The following is a 22,492-nucleotide window of genomic DNA, read 5'->3' as shown; positions in this document are numbered from 1 at the left end:
TAATCAGCCTGAGCTGCTGAAGTGTTATTCTTGAATGAAACTCCTTGATTTAACCCAGACCTCCAGGCCATCCCTGCACCAGCTGGCCCCTGCCCACTGGCACACAGACCCCCTTCCCCCCACCTCCTCTTTCTTTCTCTGTCTCAGCAGCGAGCTGTGTGCAGCTACTGACCCTAATCCCAAACTGCTGCTGTCACTTCTGCTTAGCTGCTGCTGCTGATTACTCTACAGAGGGAAGCCATGAAAACCCACTTTCTCCATTTTCAGCTCGACGCATGCAGCAGGCTGCAGATGAAATGTGATACAAAGATTTTGAGAGCTTTCATTCTTTCTTTTTTCTTCTTCTCCTGCTGCCACTCTCTGCCCTCACCCCCCCCCCCCCCCCCCCCCAAGTGTGCTGCGATCACTGACAACTTTAACAGCTTCTGTGTTTGTGGAGCAACAATGACAGTTTATGAACCTCACAGGTGTGGTATTGCTTTCTGTATTTGTTTTTTGTCTTTTCAGTCACCTTTCTCCATCGCTCATAGAAGTCATTTTAAAAGTGTTTATATTCTGCGGGCTCAATGTTACAACACCCAGCTCAGATTCAAGGTTATGAAAGATGTCATATGGCACTCCTGCTTCCCAAGTGACCCTTACATTTTTTTTCAAGAGAATGTATAGAATGTATAGAAAACATAAAAAACTATTAAAATGAAGTGTACTTGCATTAGCTACTGCTATCTTCTAAAGAAAACTCTGGGTGGGCAGGTTTCTTTTCTGCTGTTGTTGATGAAGTTAAAGGTAACATATTCTGTAAAATACCCTTCACCATGTTTTTCTAACACTAAAGTGGGTCCCTAGTCTGTCTACAAACCCCCCAATTATGAGAAAAGTCCATCCTCTCCGTCTTCTGCCTGCTCCACTTTTCAGAAAATGTGTGATCAAACAGGCTGTTTGGAGATTTTCCCTTCATGACATCACAAAGGGCAGTAACCCCTCCCCCAGGTGGGTGACACTCCCACAGCAAGGTGTTTGTTCTGCCCTCTGAGTCTGCCTTCTCACCTTAAACAACAGGACATGGAGCGAGAAAGCCCGAGCAAACACAAGCCCTTCCAGAGAGGGGGTGTGGTCAGACACAGCTCATTTACATATTTAAAGGTATAGACACAGAAACAGCCTGTTCTGAGCAGGGCTGAAATAGAGGGGTTTATAGACATGATCAAATACAGGATCAGAGTGGATTTGGAACAAGAAACTTCACAGACATGTTTTGAGGAGCTCTCAGACTTATTCAAACTGGTTGAAAAGGAGGAGAAAAGGGGACCTTTAATATCAGAAGTCCGGCCCCTTCTTCATTTTATTGATAAGTGAGGTAGAAGCAACATGGACAAGCATGGTATAACTGCACTGGTTAGTGGACACAGACACTAAGTATTAATACGATTTATAGGTCAACAATTATATTAACATTCCTTGAATGAAAACAGACATTCAGAATTTAGCTTGAATCCAAATCATAAAAATAATCTCTCATTATTACACAGATATATAAGAATGAAATCGGGGCACTCTAGTTCCAAAATAATAATCAAAAATGCTGATTAAAAACTATCAAACCATTATGAGCATCCTCTGGATATGGAGTTGACTTTGAGTCTCTGCGAGGATTTCCTTTATTAAACATAATCAAACTGTAAGAGTTTGATGATGCTGAGGGATCAGACAGATGAGGATCTGCTCTGTAAACACTTGAGAGGAGTTTACCACAAAGCTCCTCACGCTGAAAGCTCGTCATCTGGAGGAGCTCGACTCTGTGGACTCTTTTTATCCCTCAGTTTGCCTCTTCTGAATCCTGGGAGCACTAAGAGGAGGAAAATGGCTGTATGTTTTATTGAAAGTATAGTCTGTGTGTATGTGAGGTAATGGGAGTGTGTGTGTATGTGTGTGTGCCGAGTATACAAACTAAAAATTTGCGAGAGAGAAACCTTTAATTAATAGTTTTAATACTCCATGTCAGACACGGCGTGCTTATCGTTGCCATGGAAACACAAAGACCACTACATAAGGAAGTGTGAGCTGCTACTGAAAGCTGTCGTACTGTTGCTATATGTGCTGCTGTGAAATCCCACTGCGGTCCACTCAGTTTGTTTTCATCGGGGGTGGGGTTCCCGTCCCTGCACAGAACTACCTGTTCACATAATAAAACACTTTTGTTTTGCAGATTAAGAATGCATAAGGAAGAAAAATACTCATAATCAGATACCATGAATACAGACGGCGGACGAGCACATGTATCGTTGCCACCACCAAATGTTTCATCTTGTGACCCCCTAAAATAAAGACGCCAGAGACTGGGGACCCCCTCTGACCCTGGAGGCACAGCCAAATTTACACACTAACAGACCTATTCAAACACTAGTAACACAAAAGAGCATCACAAAAGAGTACGACCATATACCATAAACCATACAACTATATTCTATAGTTATTTTCTGTAAGAAATCCACCGACCCTCCTCTTGCAGGCTTGTGACCCCCACTTTGGAGACCACTGACCTAACCCATTGGTGTGCTTTTCACAACTAGTCACACAGCAAACAGTCCATTCAAATCAATATTGTATGACTCAATATTGATAGGAGTGATAGACCTAACTTCAAAATAAACCCAGTGGCATTGTGAAGTTTCAGGTCTGTATACAGACTGCTTACATGTACTTGTGGCTCATTGCAAGATGGTGGACCCAGGACAAGTTCCACTCTGAGCTATAATTAAGGATAACGAAAAAGAAAAGAGACTTGAGACATATCTATGGACTCTCGTAGCAATACCCGGCGTGTGTATAGTGTGTACAACAGGTTGGGAGGAAGTATATTAAAAAGAAACCTGACGATGTCATAATGAAGTCATCATCAGGAGAGCTAATCTCAGTCAGGTATGACTACGTTTTTAAAAGAATATCACAGAAACTTGTAGCCTAGAGTTTGACATGTGGTCATTAATCACATGCACAGGATTGTGCAATGAAAGATGTAATCCAATTGCATTATGGGAAATAGGATTCAGGTGTTTTATGGCTGACGCATACTGGAATAGAATAAATCTGTCTCTTGCAAAGTCCCACAACTTTATGACAAATAGCCAAGAGTGCCTCTTTGAATTTTTACTTAAAGCTACATTTCTCTCTGAATTTGGTCTGTGTGCATGCATGTGTGTGTGTGTGTGTGTGTTATTGTATGTGTGTGTTCAGGTACAGAAATTGAAATGAAAGAATGACGTTAAATCTTATTGCTTTTCCTCCCACTGTGCAGTCATATTGCATTCTTTTTTGTTTCTCAGCAGAGACTCACGTCCTGCATGTTCAAAAACACCTGATTTGTTTCGTAAAGCAGCTGAGAGGAGACTGCTCAGCATGATTCATGGACTGTATTTTGTTGCTGCGGGCTGGACATGTTGCTTACTTCCTGGAGCCAGAATGTGTCAGAACTATGACTCATCTCTATACTTTCTCTCGCTGGAGGCCAAATGCATTCAAACTCCCACTGAGGCTCACCTGGGGACAAAGCAGTCAGTTCTCCTCTCTGCACCTCCTTTATTCACTTCTGATGTGTGCCACCACATCGCTCAAACCAGACTCATTGATCAGGGGAGAAGCAGAAACTTGTTTAAGATGAGAAAAGAGCTTTGTCGACGCAGTAGCTCTCCAGCTAAATATTTTCCGGGGTTGATGTCACGACTACAGCACACAAGGAACGAAAAGCAAAGACATAGAGTGGAGGGGAAAAAAAAAAAGGTTTTAAGAAGGGGTTTGCTGAAGGAAGGAGCTGAAATATACATCACAGCAGGCTGCTCTTTTGAGAACCCACTGCAGTCTCGGGAGGTGTAGGGGTGGGAGAATTAAAAACGTGCTCTTTAGTCAAAGAGAGATGAAACTCAAACACTGCACGGAGAGCGATGGTAGGGATACAGCAGAGGAAGCTTTCTTAATGCAGCGGTGTGTGAGGTAGCAGCGTGAATTTCAATCACCGCTCAGAGTAAAATTAATCAGGGACGTGGAGGGGCTCCTGACGATTCCTGCAAAAGAGAATGAGACGGCTGGAACGTCACAGTGATGTTTATTACAGGATCAGGGTTAGACAATAAGATAATCGGCTGCCTGGAAAGAGCCATTATAAGAAACAACAATGTCTGTGCGAGTGTGTGTTTGCGAGTGTGTCCATGGACTTTTCTGTTAATTGGAAGTTACAGTTCATGAGCTCATCCCTTTGAAAACACTCTCTCTCTCTCTCTCTCTCTCTCTCTCTCTCCTGCTTACTCTGACATGCACATGCACCGATTCTGTATATCCTATATGAGAAACACAACCACTTTAAATAAATCTCAACGGTCCCCAAAACATGTCTGTGAAGTTTCTTGTTCTAAATCCACTCTGATCCTGTATTTGATCATGTCTATAAACCCCTCTATTTCAGCCCTGCTCAGAACAGGCTGTTTCTGTGTCTGTACCTTTAAATATGTAAATGAGCTGTGTCTGACCACGCCCCCTCTCTGGAAGAGCTTGGGTGTCTCGGGCTTTCTTGCTCCATGTCCTATTGTTTACGGTGAGAAGGCAGACTCAGAGGGCAGAACAAACACCTTGCTGTGGGAGTGTCACCCACCTGGGGGAGGGGTTACTGCCCTTTGTGATGTCATGAAGGGAAAATCTCCAAACAGCCTGTTTGAGCACACATTTTCTGAAAAGTGGAGCAGGCAGAAGACGGAGAGGATGGACTTTCCTCCTGCTTTTGCACTAAACTAAAGTCACTTAAAAACTTGGGTGACATCTTTATACTCATAGTGCATGTGAGGACGTGTGAATCTGTCACGTTACTTGTGAATCTGTCTCCTCTGTCAGTGCAAATGTTTGTGTCTGTGAGTGTTGGTAAAAACGCCTGAGCTGCTCTGTATTCCCGACTCCCCACTGCGATGCAGCGGCTCCAGTGTGAGCTATGACTCATCACTGGCTCTCTGTGAGATCTCTGAGGTCAGACACAAAAGAATACAGACAGACAGAGCGGCAGAGAGACACACCGAGAGAAACAGGCTTAACAAGAGCATGAACACGAGTTTGAAATCCAGAGCCAGGTCGGAGCAATTCCACTCAAATAACTTCTGACAAAATATCCGAGGAGGAAGACGAACATGCAGAGAGAGAGAGAGAAAGAGAGAGAGAGAGAGCAGCTGCAACATCAAAGCTGCCTGACAATGCAAACTTGCTTTCTCTGCTTTAAATTCTGCTGTTTTTAAACACTGTACACCTAAATGTTTAATTTGTCAATGATCAAAGATGTGGCCCCTGCCTGCTGCCTCGGAGCCATGCAAGAGCTTTGGATGCAGAGAAAAGAGACCAACAGACCAGACATTATCACACGAAATGCTTGTTATATAAACAAGCTCAGATCCTGCTTCCAATTTGAGCCCAATTACACGCTGCTCACAGGCCACGGGGAGAAACACAGATCTCAGGGCAGATTAGGGATCACTACAGCTCGCCCCGCACAGGGGGCTCTCAATAGACGCTAAACACTGCCATTCTGCTGTGATCTCACAGATGGGCAGGGCGGGGGCGGAGGGTAGAGGTGTGTGTATGTGTATGCGCAGGTGAAAGACGATGTTCATGATGTGCAGCTGCACCTGACAATGAGCACGGGGCTGCAATTGATAAGATTTTGTGCTAAACAGCCTCAGCTGATAACACTGTTGTGTTTGATTGTGCGGAACTGAATGACTGAAGGTGGAGCAATAAAACCACCACAGGGACAGTGAAACCGCTTCCTCATCATTACCTGGTTACGTCTATACTATTAGGCCTGCATGATAGGAGAAATCTGAGATACCACTGTTCAATATGAGGTGTTCATATAGCTGTGACCAATAGTTCCCAAACATGTGTTCAACATGTTTTACAACCGGCTATCGCCTGACCCCTCTGGGAACAGCTGACACATGTTCAGGTTGTTCCAATAAGCAATAAACAATTTCATTTCAAAGATTTCCTTTAGCTGCATGGGTCATGGGTCATCTGACATGCAACCAGAAAAACAAGAATGGAGTCTGAGTTGAGAGACAACGTCAACCACTGAATTAAGAGCTGTACTTTTATGCAGATGTTCCTTCATCGAGTTTAATAAAAAAGAAAATGATCATCAGATGATAGCCATGGACTGTTGATATGTTCTGCCTCTCTTACTCTCCACACTGACTGTGTTGTTGCTAGCAGCCAATGGCAGCAGGAACATGAGAGAAAGATACTACTTTGACTCCAAGTGTAGACCTAAACACTTTAAACACCAGAATTAATGTCACTAACCAACAGACCCTGTATTCATATGCATTATTAAATGTAAACCTTTAAACCTTTTTAAACCGTTTAAACGATTTTGATGAACATATGATGATTGATTTGTCAACTTTGTCACGGCTAAATACAAAATAACTCCAAAGAGAAGACTTTTATGCTTATGAACCACATTTTCCTCTCTCTTCCATCCTTTTTTTGTTGCCACAGTTGTTGCCATGGTGACCCCCACCACAAAACTGACATCAACAAATCTAACTTGTGATACGTAAGGGATGATGTTTAGGGAACAGGCTGTTATCGCAGAGGAACCCCCTCAGATTGAGCAGGACCCCCGACGCCAACAACCTGATAATTTTACACCCCGCTTATAACGAGTTGAGGCTGGGGCACGATGTCCATTTGTGTGACATCACTGTTAGGAGGAGTAGTTCATGAATCCCACTCTGTCTTTTCCTGTAACGTCAGCTCAGATGTCTTTAATGTGTAAGCGCTTTTGTAAGCTGCATTTATCACAAGAAAAGGCAAAGACTTAAAGTTTCATCAGGTGAAAATACAGGTGAAAAGTCCCTCTTGTAAGGTGTAAAGTGAGAGGCGACGGTTCATCATGTGCAGTTAAAGGGGACATATTATGAAAAATCCACTTCTACAGTGTTTTTGAACATTTATTTGGGTAACCTGAGTGTCTACTGACCCACAAAATGTGAAATAAATCCATCCAGTCCTTTGTTTGTGGTCTGCATTAGTCTTACAACATAGAGAAACATGCTCTGTTTCAAATTTGCTCTCCTTGTGATGTCACAGTGGGATTCTGGTTAAAAATAATCCCCTCCCCTCCGCTGGTATCTCCACCCATGGACTCCATCCCCAGCCTAGAGAAAAACTTTTGCACAGGTCCGCTATTTTTATTATCGCTACAGACGAGGGATATCTACGGGGAAATCTTGGGGGGGGGGTCATAGCATTTAAAGAGACACACACACCAAAACGGAGCATTCTGAGAGAGCTGGTTTATACAGGGTCACAAACCTCCTCTGGTGTTTGATTCATGTTATATTTTGACCAAAGCACAGCACAGATATTTCATTTAGACCACAGGGGACTGTTTGAAAAGGTGGAGAAGGGGGATAATATGTCATCTTTAATGTCAGCCTTTCAGAGAAGTCCATGTAAAACAGACTGGAATTTAATATAATCCTCTAAAATGAGACTTAAAGCGTGAACCCTCAGCTGTTGTTAGTGTCAGGACTGGATTGAATGTGTTAGACATACAGAAATTAAAAGGATTTATTTTACAAGATGTAGTATTTAAATCCTCCCTCCAGGATGAGCAGGTCGCTGTATCTTTACCGTCATAAATTCACCGTGTTCAACAACATAATCTCTAACAGCACATTAGCTGACAGGTGTTTAACGTCAACATCAAGTTAAAAGCTTCTCTTCTTTTCTCCACCCTTTGCTGATGTTGCTTTTAGTCTGTTTTTTTCTTCTTCTTTGTAGGAAAATTATGTTCCCATGGTGGTCCAAACTGATGGTTGGAAATGTCAAACTATGAAAGGTACTCTGTGGAAAACTGACAGCATTATGTTTGTCAATACACTGTTTTCTTTCTGGTACACAAAGGGCATTCAAATGATGCTAAAATCTAATATTTATAGATTTTACTCATGACCCCTTCATTGCATGATGTGGCGCAGAATGCTTCCTGTATCGGCGATGTGTTTTAAAGAGTAAAGTGAGGGTTTTATCTGTCTCTCTTTTGGCAGGGTTGATGAACACAGGGTAAAGCTTTAAATTGACACAATGTGCATGCAACAGACATTTTAACTCCCAATTTCCACTACAGTACTCTGTCGCACTGGGGTCCATCAGCTCCATGGTTTTGCACTGTTGGATGGCGCGCGTCCTTCCCCACTGGGCCTGCAGCGGAGCGCAGCCATGAGCAGCTGCACACACATCACTGAAGGACTAAAAGGTTCTTGGGAATTAAAAGAAAAATGTGCAAACAACATGTTGCTTTGTCTTGCTGAGGTTGCTTTGTTGTTAATTCGGCGCCTTTTTTTTTGTCATGTTGATAAAGTGAAGACCAGTGTCCCGCGAGGATGTTTACTCTCCCCTTTCATCTTCCTCCTAGTTATCGATTGGATAATGAAGACACCAACAGCACAGAGGAGAAATGGGATCTAGTGGACACTCACCACACAACTAGAGGACCTAAACTTTGCCAACGCCCTGGCTTTGCTATCTCATATTCAACCTCAGATATAACAGAAGACAAAAGTCCTGGCAGACACATCCTCACAAGTAGCAGGGTTTTTCCTGCATAGAGAATTCTTTGGCGCCCCCCAAAGAGGTTTTACCCAGCGCCAAAGGAAAATCACGAGCGCCAAAATAAAAATAAAAAGACGATTCAAATTGCAACTCAAATCCTCTCTGAATGTATGTTAAAAATATCAATACATCAAACGACTATTTAACAAGCAGAACATAAACTTAAATATAAACTTCTAGCAGTCATCTCCCCTCTCTTTACCCTCTCATCCATTTACGCATGTGGCTCGCGATGGATAGCCAGCTGATTGACTGTTTGTTTCTTTTGACCGGTTCCGGACGCTCTGCTGACACCCACAAGCGCTAAATGCGGGTTGATTTTCTGTTTGGCGAGTTAATTTCAAAGAGCAATCCACTTCATGGCGGTAAATATTTATCCCAACAGTCGTGTTAAAACTATACTAAACTGCGTATGATGTAGCTGCAGCTACTTGTCCCTGCTCCTCTGCTGTCTGCAGGCGGGTCATCGCGGGGGCACGCCGAGACGAGACACACAAACATACATGGCTGAAAACGCACACACCGGAACGCCAACCACCGCGCGTACCTGTTGATTTGTAGTGCAACGGTTGATCCGCTATCCGTATGGACCGAGTCGGGAACGCACGTTCAACTTTTCTCCGTTCACTTCCACCGTGTCTGCTTTTATCAACAATCAATAACTTAACTACCGTAACGTCAGCCAGCTGTAGTCTGTGAACTTCTCCACACAGACTGTCAAACAGAGCTGCGTTATAGCCAGCAAATATATTTTTATTATTTCTCAATTTCCTGATCTGATCAAATGATCCAAATTATCTGTGACTTAAATCTGTGATTATTTGACATAATACCTTAGCAACTCAAATAAATGTACATCTAAAACGAAAACACAATTTAAAGGTAAAGAGCAGCCATCATAGGAAGAGGGTGAAATGCGTTGAGGATGTGACCTCCCCTCTCCCAATCTCATTACACCCCTCTCCCTCAAAATCCCTCTCCTCCCCTGTGTCACTGTTGCAAAAAAGAAATTCTTTACCAGATTTAATTGGGGTTTCAGTAACTTAAGGATAATGATAATATTCTTTATAAAACGGTCAGAAATAACAGGAAATGCACAGATTTCTGTCAAATAAGGTAATACAGACTCACAGACTATACTGTAATACGCGGGTCGAATGTTTACTACAGCGCGTATAGTCACCCCCCAAAGGCCCATTCTGAGCCAGGAGAAACCCTGAGTAGGCGTCAATATTCTCAAGGTCAACACAACCACTGAAGATCCAGTGGCCCTGGAGGGAACAGCACTTGAGGAAGTAGAAAGCCTTTACATACCTCAGTAGTGTCATATATGAGCAGGGCAGAACAAAGGCAGACATCAGAGCCAGAATCGGCAAAGCATTGGCTTCATTCTTACAACTCAAGAACACCTGGAGCTCCAAAGAAATGAGCCGGCAGACAAAGCTCCCACTCTTCAACTCCAATATCAAATCAATACTCCTCTACGGTTCAGAGATATGAAGGATAACAAAGATCACAATAACAAAAGTAAAATGCCTGGATCCTAAATGTCCACTGGCCAGACACCATCAGTTACAATGACCTCTGGCAGAGAGCAGGTCAAAAACCTGTGGAAGAGGAGATAAGGAGGAGACGACGGGGATGGATTGGCCGCACACTGCAGAAACCCAATAACAGCATCACCAGACAGGCCCTCAGATAGAACCGCCAAGGCACAAGATAGAGAGGCCGGCCCAAGAACATCTGATGCAGAGACCTCCAGACATCAAACACAGCAGACAAACATGTAAACGAACGCTCAAGACAGAAAACCTGGGCGGACCCTGCTCGATGGCTTATGCTCCATAAAGGAGCTATAGGTAAGTAAGTCAGTGTGCTGTTTCAAGCAGCTATTTGACCTTCAAACAGCTCTTCCACTGGAGATGTATTTACGATTCACACCTTTACGTGTCTTGGAGTAATCGTTCATCATCTGTAATGCTAAACTGAATGATGGTTTTGCTTACCTTACACATTTTCAGGTCCTGGTGTTCTGCATGCTGCTGGCTCCCTGTCACACTGTCGGGGCTTACGGGAACACCTGAAATGGAACGGAGGCGTCGTTAATGGGATTAGCAACACCTGTGCTTAGTCAAATGATCTGCTGTGAAAAAGGTCTGTGTTGACAGTTTCTGCGGCGTGCCACAGCAGCACATGGCTCTCAGCTGTTTGTTCTCACCTGAGCCAATTTAGTACCGCAGGTGATCTGGATTAGAACTGTCCTCGTACATTCTTTTTTTGCAGATCTTTGTCCTTATTTTGAATTTCTATCTTACTTTGAAGGGACCCTTTGACAGCCCCTCGTGCATCCCCCCGGGCATCCTCAAACCTCCGTCTACAGAGCGTTGTGTCTGAGAGGAAATAAATCTGTTATGAGAAGCAGGGGAGTGTGTTAAACATGGAGGAGCTAAACGAGTAGTGATTAAAAGGTTTGATTGAAGCCCAGTTTGTGGGGGTAATGGTCCCACTGGTCCTGCTTGCCAATTACAGGCAGATCTGATTGACAGAGAATGAGCCGTGAGAAGTGTGTAATGTTAGTTTTAGCTGAAGTAAAAGCAGAGCAGTTATTCAGCACTTCATTCTTGGCAGTTTTCCTCCTCTATGATTTCATTTAAATGTGTATATTTTACACATTTGTATTAACACCCATCCGCCAATAAGTTAGCTCGGGGGGATTCCGTTCAAACGTAACCTGTTAAAGTTGTAATATGCACGTGTTGCACATACGTGGACATGTGTTCTCCTGTTTAGTAAATGTCATCATGACCTCCTCTGGTTGGCATTGACATCCCTGAGAAATATCACCAGGATTCACTCTGCAGGGGACGGTGGCTGGGAATCATTTCAGCTTAATCCAGTAAAAATTAAGAACCACATTTATTTTTGAGAAATAAAGTTGTGTTGTGTGTCAGGGAGCAAGAATTCTCTAAGTTACATCAATCAATCTCAATCATTGTTTGTATTCTTACAGTGGCGGTTCTCGAGTCTCTTGGGGCCCTAAGCAAGAATCAATAGTTAGGCCCTCCAAACAGCGTTCATCACCATCATGTCTGTCAGTGTCCTAACGATTACTCCTCTTAGTCTTCTTTCCTGTTTCTTTTTTTCTCCTAAAGACAGATTATTTCTCTTCATTTATTTGGTGACTGTCATTGACGATCTTTGGTTTTCACATCAATAACGTATGCAACGTTTAGCAGGGCAAGGAGAGTGAGTGCTGTCAAATGGGGCCCTGTTAGGGAGGTTTCCTACTGTCTTTGCAAAGTGTGCACGTTTGGTCCACTGCTTTGGTTTAAAGTTTGTGAGCCCTCAAGGGCCCCCTACTGGTCTGGGACCTCAAGCAGTTGCCTGCTTTGCTTGTTGACAAGCAGCGCCTCCGTTTGCTAACAATTCATAACAAACGTTATCTCAAGATACTTTAGACTTTACTCTTCATTATATTATATACAAAGACCTATCATGATTACAGCATGTTGTTAAAACCTTAAGAGGCAGAAACCTCGAGCAGAACCAGACTCCTGATGAACAGCCATCTGCTGGACTGTATCTGGCTTTCAGAAAGAGAGGTGGAAAGAGACAAACAAAGAGAGATCAACAGCAGCTGCAGTAAATAAAACAGATTTATAGCTATATGCTAGTAGTAAAAGATATGTGTGGTAATAGCAACAACAAGCCACAATGATCAAGTGGTTATTCAATACATGTAATGATGATAAAATGGGAGGACTGATGCATTGATATTTGGTCTTCACACTTTCATATTGAGAGGTGTTTCTAATATTTATCTGACCCATTTATATTTAGCTCAAGCAAATGTTCATTAAGCGAGACTGTATTCTGCACGCACTCCTCCACACATGCTCACTCATTTTCCCGTCCACATCACCTGCTCACATCTATCCAATAGAGCTGCTCCACTCCCTCATCGTTGGCCCATCATATTGCTGCTTTCCTTTGTAAAATAAAAATCCAGTTCATTAATGCCATCGTTACTTTCGACCCTTCCACCTCCCCATCGCCGCTGAGTCTTGATCTTTGGATCGACTTCTACATCGCATCGGCCTCAGATGACATCATTATCTGGAGTGGCTGCGGCTGGTTCGATCCCTAGCTGGTCAACATGTGTTCTTGGGCAAGACACTTAACGGTGTATGAATGGATTAGGTACTTCTGATGGATTATACTACATAGCGACCCAACCTACAGAGTGTGAATGTGTAGGTGTGACATGCAGTGTAAAAGCGCTTTGAGTAGTCCGAAGACTAGAAAAGCACTATATAAGCTCAAGTCCATTTACCATTTACCGTTATCTAACACCTGTAGCATCTGGACTCCATCTTTCAATCACTCTATCTAAATGTAGAGTTCAAGCGCTAAAGACTCTCTGACAATAACTGAACATCACATCTATGTAAACTTGACTCTTCTCTCCTGACCGCACCACGAAAACCAAGCACCACAACATGATTCAATTCAATTAAAAAAAACTTTATTAGTCCCCGGGGGGATAATCTCTGTCTTCTTTAAATACTGCTCATCTATTGTCAAATTCATGAAGATATGTTTGTTTGCTTTTGAGGGTTGTCTACTTGAATGTTTTCTTAATTTGCAGGGGGTTGACCTCTCAGGGTCATCTGACTTTTGAGGTTATTTTCCATTTGTTTTTTTTCTGTAATCATCACAGACGCATGGGAATAAATGTCAGCTTTTTTAATAAACAGAGGAGGAAACAATACGGTATAAGATTCCCATTCATTCCAAAAATGCACCTGTAAAATAAATCTAAATAAACATTTCAAGCATAGAGAACTCGTGTTATATCTGTGGTGCTAAAAGCACCTCTTAGTGATGATATTGAAACTCAATGATGTACATATTTGGGCTTAATCACAACATGTGTGTGCTGTAAACATCGATAAATATTAGAGGCAAATCAATAAACCAACTGGTCATCAATCTGATAGTCGCCTCCATCATTTTGATGCTTGTTTACACTACAGCTTTATAATCGACCAAAGCATTCGGATCACAAAGCTGGACCTCGTTTTTTAATGAACACCTTTATTTTGACACTAAACAGTAAACACAAAGAAGTTTAATACACATTATCTGCTTTAAAGAATGCAGAGATGGATTATCAATCAATTCTGATCACAGCTGATTCTCTCTCTGTGCATCAACATGGGAGTTAATCTCATCCCTCTAATGCTTTGCTGCACAGTTGCATCTCCTTCGCACTACAGCAGCAAGATTGTGAAATGTGATTGCACACTGCCATCTTGTGGTGACACAGGGCAGCACATTGATGCTGCGCTGTGCTGGCTGAGTCAGGGGAACATTTCATGGTGAGTCAAGGTTAAACGGTTTAAATTTGCACTGTGACTGTTTACAGAATTAGCTGGCTGAGGACACGTCACACCATTTTCTCTCTGAGACTAAAATCAGCCGTGTGGATCTTAATCACAGGGTTGATGAGGAAAGCTGTAGTTTTTAAAAAAAAAAAGCAGACCGAATGGCAGGCTGCAAGAAAAAAAAAAGGCAAATGGTGGAAGAAAGATTCAGATCTGAAACTTTGGCAATACTGTAGTTTAAAAATGATACAATCAGGGCGCTGGTATCCTAGTGTTTAGTGTGGATGCCACATGTACGGAGGCTGTGGTCCTCAAGGCAGGGGGGCCCAGGTTCAAATCCAACCTGTGGGTCCTTTACCACATGCATTCTCCACTCTCTCTATTTTGTCCTTTGTCCACTGTCCTATCTCTAAAATAAAAGCATAAAAACAAACCTTTAAAACAAAAAGAAAAAGGGAGGTAACAGTTTTAGCACGAAAAGAAAAGTTGTTTATTATGCAGATCTTTATTGTAATGAGTGACACATTCATCTGTAAAAACCTGTAAAATGTCCAGCAAAGTGTCCCACTATGAGGTGCATGTGTAGACGATTAAGTCAAGACTTCAGGGCCAGTCTGCCTGAAATTTTTAGGGAAATGTATTTAAAAATCTCTCAGATTGTGTAAAGGTCTCTCTGTGGCTCAACATCCAATGACATTTCTGACTTGATTGTGACATAGGAACCATCAGGTACGCTGAGGAATTCCCTCGCCAAGAGTTTGAACATTACACATGGATGCAGCGTTTTGTTATCATAAACATGGCATCATCTCCCAGATTAACACAGCCAACTCTATTGGCTGCAGACTTCATTTTAAAGGTGAATTTGATATATTTTATTCCTACTCTTTTAAATTTAAGTCTGTGTATGTTACTGTGATTTAGGCCAATTCTCTGTAAAGCACTTTGAAATGCCGCAGTGTATGACGTGCTATACAAATCAATCTCTAGTTATGGTTATAGAAATCTTACCATGAATCCATCGTCCATTTCAACCATCACCATTACAGCACGATCAATTCACTGCATGCTCTGAAAAAGGTCTCATCAATTCTGTGTCAATAATCTCAGTGACTTTAGACATTTATCTGCTCGCTGAGATTGTAATTACTCGCAGCCTCTTCTCCTCCTGCAGCCGTGTGTTTGATTAGACCTCTATTGATATTCCTTGGACTGTGAGGAAAAATGATTGCACACATTATTTCTCATTGTTTTTTGACTTTCCTGCAGATATGAATGTTGTCTTGGTTTCACTCCTGCTGATAGTATACGCTCTATTCTGTCCCCCCTGAGATCTGTTTAGATGCTGTGATAACTTTCTCTGCTCCTCTGCTCCCTCAAACCAGAATCCATCTCGCTGTCCTGCAGGGAGAGCAACAGGCTGAACAATCCGACTCATCTTATCAGGGCTTACACTCGATTTGTCTGATATTTCAGAGAGCCTCACCACCACCAGACACTGGGAATGTTAGAGGAGATATCTGGGATACTGAAAATGTTAGAAAGCATTTAATCAATCCTTGAATCATTATTTAACATTCATATTTCCTTCTTTCCATGTATTCATGTGTGTTCTAAGACATCACTTCTTATTCTACATTGAAGTATTTAAAGTGGCTGATTAGGTAAATGTATGTTGGAGTAATCCCAAGGTAAGCCTGCAGAGGGCGCTAAACAGCTTGTTCTGCAAATCACACAACAGTTCCCTGACATGAAACCAAGATTTTCAAAAGACAGTTTCAAGCCTCTACGGAAGCCGGTGAAACCTCTTTCATAGACTCTCTTCTCCCAGAACTGGAGAGCAGTCCTCCCCTGGCAGCCCTGCAGCCCCCCTAAAAGGGGGGGATAACGCTGCTAAGGGTAATTTATACTTGTCTAATATGAGTGTAAATCACACAGTTTTGATCACAGTAATGATTGTTAGTGGTTGATTCCTTGTCTATCTGTGTCAAGTTTTTTCGGTCTGTTCTTGTTCTTCAAACTGAAGCTGAGCGACTCATTTTGGAGAAAATACACACGAAACACAGCAATCAATACAACGTCTTGGCTGCAATTGGCAATCACAATTAAATTTTAATGAGGAAGCTAACAGGCTGTAAATGCTTTATTAATATTATTATTATTTGTGTTGTTATTATTATTTGTCCCTAAAGGAGCAGGGAGAAGAAGACTCATTTTGCCTGCCCCACACTAAAACAGAGAACAATAGAAATAGGCGTTCTGTCAAATTACAATAACCTACCAGCCAATATTAGTATATATTTAAACCATGAAAATTAAGATTTTAAAACATGAAGTAAGAGATACAAATGTTAACACTGGTCATTTTGTGTCTCTACTGTGAAGTCATATCTTTTAGTTTAAAGGTGCATGTGTGATCCCTGCTGATCATTAAATATCTGTTATAATGAGGAGAACACATGAAGGTCAAAACCTGCCCCTTTTATTCATGCTCCATGTTCCCCCTGTGATCTGTGTTTAACGGGATTGCTGGGATTGATTATGTTGAGGATCAGGATTTACGCTGTGAGGATTATGAAGCCCAACAAAGACAATGACTTGAGGTCATATTTACAGGATGATTTGATTTTCATAATCAAGTCCTCCTGTTCATATAGAGAGGAAAAACCTTCACACTGTGTTGCCTGTGATGCTGACATTTGTTTTGCCCATTGTTACCCATCATTAGCTTTTATGTGTCACGGTTTGAGTTTGTATCATAATTTCTTTATTCATGTGTTCAGTTTTGTTTGTTTATACCATTTTCTAACTCTTCTAACTCTTCTGTCATTTGAGACCTGGTTGCCTCTATGCCCATAGATTCTCCTCACCTGTAAATTCCCATCACACACCTGTTTCCTTTGTCTGATTAGCTCCCAGCTCATTTTACCAGTTCACTTTCATTACCCTCTGCCAGATTGTCTCAGTGTGTTTATGCTAGCTTTCCTGCGTTTCTGTTTTGCATTGCTCTTTTGACCTTAGCCTGAAAATCGGATACTGCCTCAGCCTTACCCATTTAACTCTTCGCTGCCTAGATTTGTATTGTATTTGTATGTATCATTGTAAGTTAAGACTGCTGTTTCTTTTTTTACCGAGCTGTGCTATTGGGTTTATTTCGCCTTGGAACTGTGACATTATGGCCTTAATTTCTAAGAGTATTGTTGGTTTCTTCTCAGACCAAATGGTTTCCATTTTTGGAAGCCAAAGGTTCCAGATTATCCAAGAAAAAAACCCACATACATCGGAAGTGTTGGAAAAAATGTTGTATGCAAGAGTGTGAAAAAGTGGCCTCATAGTGCCACATTAAAAATATCTACAAAGTTACCTACAAACCATGTTTTAATCAGATGTGCAAGTTTGGTAGTCACATATGGCCACATAAAAAAGCTTCTTAGAGCCATAGCCTACAACCAACTGAAATCAGGCCATTTTGAATTGATTAACAATGGTGTCACACCCTTACATGTATGAAGATGCTAGTAAAGCTCCTGGTTGGCTTTGAAAACATCAGTTGAATAAAAAAAGTAGCTCCAAAGAGTCAGAACTGGGATCAGCTCTAAACCAAGTTGTTTTTTTCATAATCTTAAAAAGGAGATGGACAGAACTTTCATAGTTCACCCAAATAAACCATTGGAGTTAATTTAACAAAACAACAGCTATGTTTAATCCACTTGCCCAAAAGCACAGTTGCTTTGGAAGACGAAAGAGTATTTTCCACCAGAGTACACCATTAAAAAGTAAAGTATGTACAACAAACTTTGAGCATCCTCTCTGTATTCTGCTGATTCAGAGCTAATGGAGCTGCAGGGGTTTAAGACTCACTTTCTGCAAAATCCCACTGGGACACTGCTGCTCTCTGCAACTCACAAACATACATTTGCTTTGCATTTCTGCAGGAAAGCTGGTCTTAGCGAGGGCCCTTCTAAGTAAATATTTCAAACAACTTGATTAAAGTATGACACTGTGTCTAAATACTAAGATAAGTTTGCCTACGTCATCGATTAAGGGGTCAAACAAAGCAGGACTTACACCCAGAAGAAGCAGTTACCATGATGTGATTCCTAAAGTTAACCAACTTGGTGCCTAAAACAGAGCAAAACGACGCTTTACATTTCAACACATTTATAAAGGAAGAAAACAGTTAAGTTTAAACAGATACTAACTTTTGAATCAACATCTGATTTTAAAGAGTTGAGCTCCCAAGAAACAAGGTATTCAATCCACATGTGCTTGGATTTGCAGAAGGGTAGAAGTGCATGCAGATGAGCTATTTGTCCTTCAACCTTTGTCCAATATAATTGTAAAATATTACAACCAAAATTAAGAGGTATTTCTCTCCAAGATAATCAAAGTTGTAAATATTGGCCTGGAATTGGGTCAGGACCTACAAACAAGACAACAATCGGTCAAATCAGGAAGCTACCATTCTAAGTTTTTATACCTAACAAAAGGTGTTCCACAGGGTTCTTATTTAGGTCCTGTGCCTTTCACTTATACATCAGCAACATTGTGTCCTCTTTTTTTTTTTTACTGCTACATCTATTAATTTGCAGATGATGCAGTGTTGTTTTGTGCAGATTAATCTATTGCAGTTGGAAACCAAAATTGATCAATCTATGAAAGAAAGCACCAAAACTTCTTGGTTAGGTTTCACCAAGATTAATGTATGTTAAAATCATTCATCCGTCTTCCTAATAAATTTATGTCAGAACACAATATGAGCAGGTTGATAACCTGGTTGGACAAAATGTAGTGTATCTGAATCAAGTAGAAACCTCCAGTGTTGAAAAGTTGAGCAAATTTGGAAGTGAAAAAATGTGTAGTTTCTTGAGTGTCCACTTGAGGGTGGCTCCAAAAGCCCTGAGAGTCACATTAAAACTCATGTGAAAATGCACATCTTTACAGCAGAATTAAACATGTTAACAGCTTGGTACAAAAACTAGTTTTGGTCTGAATAGCTCATGTCTTTATTGGGACACACTGTATGGTGGTGGAATATTTTAAAACTCATCCCTTTTGATTTTTTTAAGGCTCAGCGGTATGAATACATTTGCTATTTGCAGGTGGTTTAAGACCTGCCTCAGGATCACCTCTCTGTCTGTTTCTATAGACTGACTGAAAGTAAATTTGAGACAGCATTTCCAATATGGAGACTGCTATTGTTGGGCTTCAAAATGCCTCTTCAGACACCAATGGTTGATATCACTGAGACTATGTCCATATTTTCTAAAGTTTATGATCTGAATGTGATTATTTCCTAACATGATTTAGTTGTTTATGTTTTCCAGTACAACCCTATGACTAGTGTGAGTATTTAACAACAGCCAGAAAATATGCAGGGTTAAATATAATTACAAGGAGGGACAACCCAAGGAGACATCAGTATTAGACAACCTTAGATGAGAAGATGCAATTCGCCCCCTTAAGTTTAGACTGATATACCTGATCAGTAACATGTTGTGTATCTTTGTGCAGTGTACAAGCAGGCCAACAATATCAACATGATGAAGGGTGGGATAGAGTGTAGCGACACATGTGAAGAAGAAGCAGCTCCATCAGTTCCTCCCTCCTGAGCTGATGCAGGAGAAGACGGTAAGAGGGCTGTATTAAAGTCCTCGTCATGTTTCTTAAGATTGTGTTTTCTTGTTTTAACGATCAATTAAGTGCACAAGAGTGTAAACAATAAACACTTTAATCCTCTTTTATTGCTATCATCCATATTCATACACCAAATAAACATGCATAGTGTTACTACTTATTTACAACAGGTTAAGCAAACGGATGCCTATATATATTAACATGATACTACAGTATATAAATACATTTCACATGAAGATGTCCAAGGAACTGTGAGGTTGGCAGCCCAACGTCACCTTGACGCAGTATTTGCCACATCCAACAACAGGAAAGATAGGGCAGTCCAATGGAAGCCATCTTCCATTTTCTATTACCCAATGTTGCTGAAATGTTGCTCAATGTCCTGTCAACGTCGCCCTTGGTGCTCCTTAGTTTCTGCATTGTATTCTCATTTCTTAAGGTAACCGCCGTAAAAAGGTGTCCGTTCACACCTACTGAAGCAGCACTGAAAATGTGTTTGCGATCATGGAGCCATAGGACAGTTGATGCTCTTGAGTCTTGGATCTACTTCATTATTGGGCGGCAAAACGTATAATTTGCATCCACGCTGAGGGGGAGCTTGAGTGGTTCTCTGGTTGTTCTTTGGCTCCATACTGGCGTTCATTTCTTGCACTGTTCACTGAGAAAATAACTATCAAACCTACAACCATGGTGCTATAAGGTATAAAACCAGACAGTCAGTGTTTATCACATTAACCTCTTCAATAGGTCACCACACAGCTCATTCACTCATCCTTTCAAAGAACAAGCTTCAAATAAAAAAAATGAGAAGAGAAGGTTGATATCCTTCACCAAAAGAGACCCCGGAATCAAAAATTATTGATCAAATCACACATCACATCCTTCCAATGGCCTCAGCTGAAAGTTTGTATGATGTTTCTCCTACATCATATCCAACCGAAACAAAAACAGGCAAAGCAGAAGAAACAAAAGTTACACTTGATTACCATGCAGGAAGAACAGAATCAAACATTTATAATATCATCAGGCAATGAGAGCAATCAAAAAGTTTTGATTGAGAGATGAGAAGATAGTTTAAAATGCATATTGGAAATTTATGTTGCATCTATGTTCAATAGACATCCAATGGTAGTTCTTAAAATGGAATGAGCAAGTATGTTATAGCAATACTGAATAAATAAACATGCATCTCTGTTGTTTAACTGAATCCTGTGTTTTCTATCTGAAATGTAAATCGTCATGTTCATCTGCATGCTATTTCAGAACTATTGCATGAGTTACAAATATGATATTAACATTTGAAAATGCATCTAAAAATATGCTAGCTGAGAACCGAAAGGGGAAACCAGGAGTAACGGCAAATCAAAAGGAATCTTTGGTTCTTTGGTTCACATCACTGACAGCGTCACCTGAACTTAAAAAACACACACAGTGGAAATGACAACAGCCTGAGGAAACAAGCGCCACCTCATGCATGTCATATCCAAGCACTTTCTCTGTCTGGATAATACAAGAATGACGACATCCTGCTGAAATGGTTTGACCATTTCATTCATATTCAAATCACTCGACAAAGTCTAACACATGTAGGTCGGATGACTGCTTTGTGTCACAAAAGAAAAGTGAGAATCTCAACCAGCAGCACAAAGGGAGTCCTGCTTATATCCCATGGTCTGTGTCTGTATATGTGTCCATTACTGTGATGTTTATCCACATAGCTATAGTATAGTGGGCAAGACCCTGGGATTCCCATAGTGTAAAATATAATACAAAAAATATAAGAAGAATGACATAACCTTATGAGTTAAAAGATATTTGTAATCTAAACCAATGGATTTTGGAACATTATGAAATTGTTATTTTTTGGACATGATTGCCTTTATTGGATAGGACAGTTGAAGAGAGACAGAATTGTTGGGATAAGAGGGGGGGATGACATGCAGGAAAGGGCCAAGGTCAGCTTTGAACAGACGGCTGCTGCAATGAGGACTATAGCCTCCATACATGGGGCGCACTACATAACCCCTAGGCTATCCTACGCATAACTCTGAAAAGTTCCATTTATTTTATTGATAACTGTTTTAAGGGAGGTATTTTAGAATCACTTTTACTGCATTCACGTTTGGGAATCACATCCCCCCCTTACTACCCCTGGCTGGCTCACCAACACCCCACCAGAGCTGTGTTGCCAGTGGGTTAATTGTTGTGTTTGTGAGAGCACCTGCCCCTGTTGGTGGATTTTCTATATTAAAATCATAAGCAGGAGAGAAAGCAGAGAGAAGACAATTGAATAAACAGAGAAAAGAAACAAAGTAGAAGAAAATATACAGAATATATACCAATCTAAAAAAGCTCAAGGGGATCATCTCTGATTGGGCTCCAATGATGACGATGTGTCAAGCTTGATCTGGGTTGGGTTATATCAGAGCAGAAATCATTGTTTGTTGGAAAACTTAAAACAAAAATCACATATTCTCCCTTTGGGAATTACTGGACTCAAGAGGTACTTTTGAATGGAGCCAATTTGCCTTACAATGCTAACACAAGCTCCCCAGTTTGAGGCCAAGAAAGCGATCATGTGTAAAAGATTTTTCTGCTGGCTAAGTTGAGCAGCATGGTAGCCTGGTTAACCATATCAAAGGTGAGGTAACCTACATAATGTCCACTAGGAGCAACAGCGTGTTGTTTATATTGTGTTAATGTTGTTTAATCTAAAAGGAACTAGCTGGTTAAAGCTTCTTTTGATCATTAAAATGACATGTTATAATATAATTTACTATTAAACATTATGTGGTTTCATTGGCTGTGTCTGAAAT

Source organism: Labrus mixtus, chromosome 6 (genome assembly GCF_963584025.1).
Source record: "Labrus mixtus chromosome 6, fLabMix1.1, whole genome shotgun sequence".
Taxonomy (NCBI): Eukaryota; Metazoa; Chordata; class Actinopteri; order Labriformes; family Labridae; genus Labrus; species Labrus mixtus.
Note: the sequence above shows the minus strand (reverse complement) of the source record.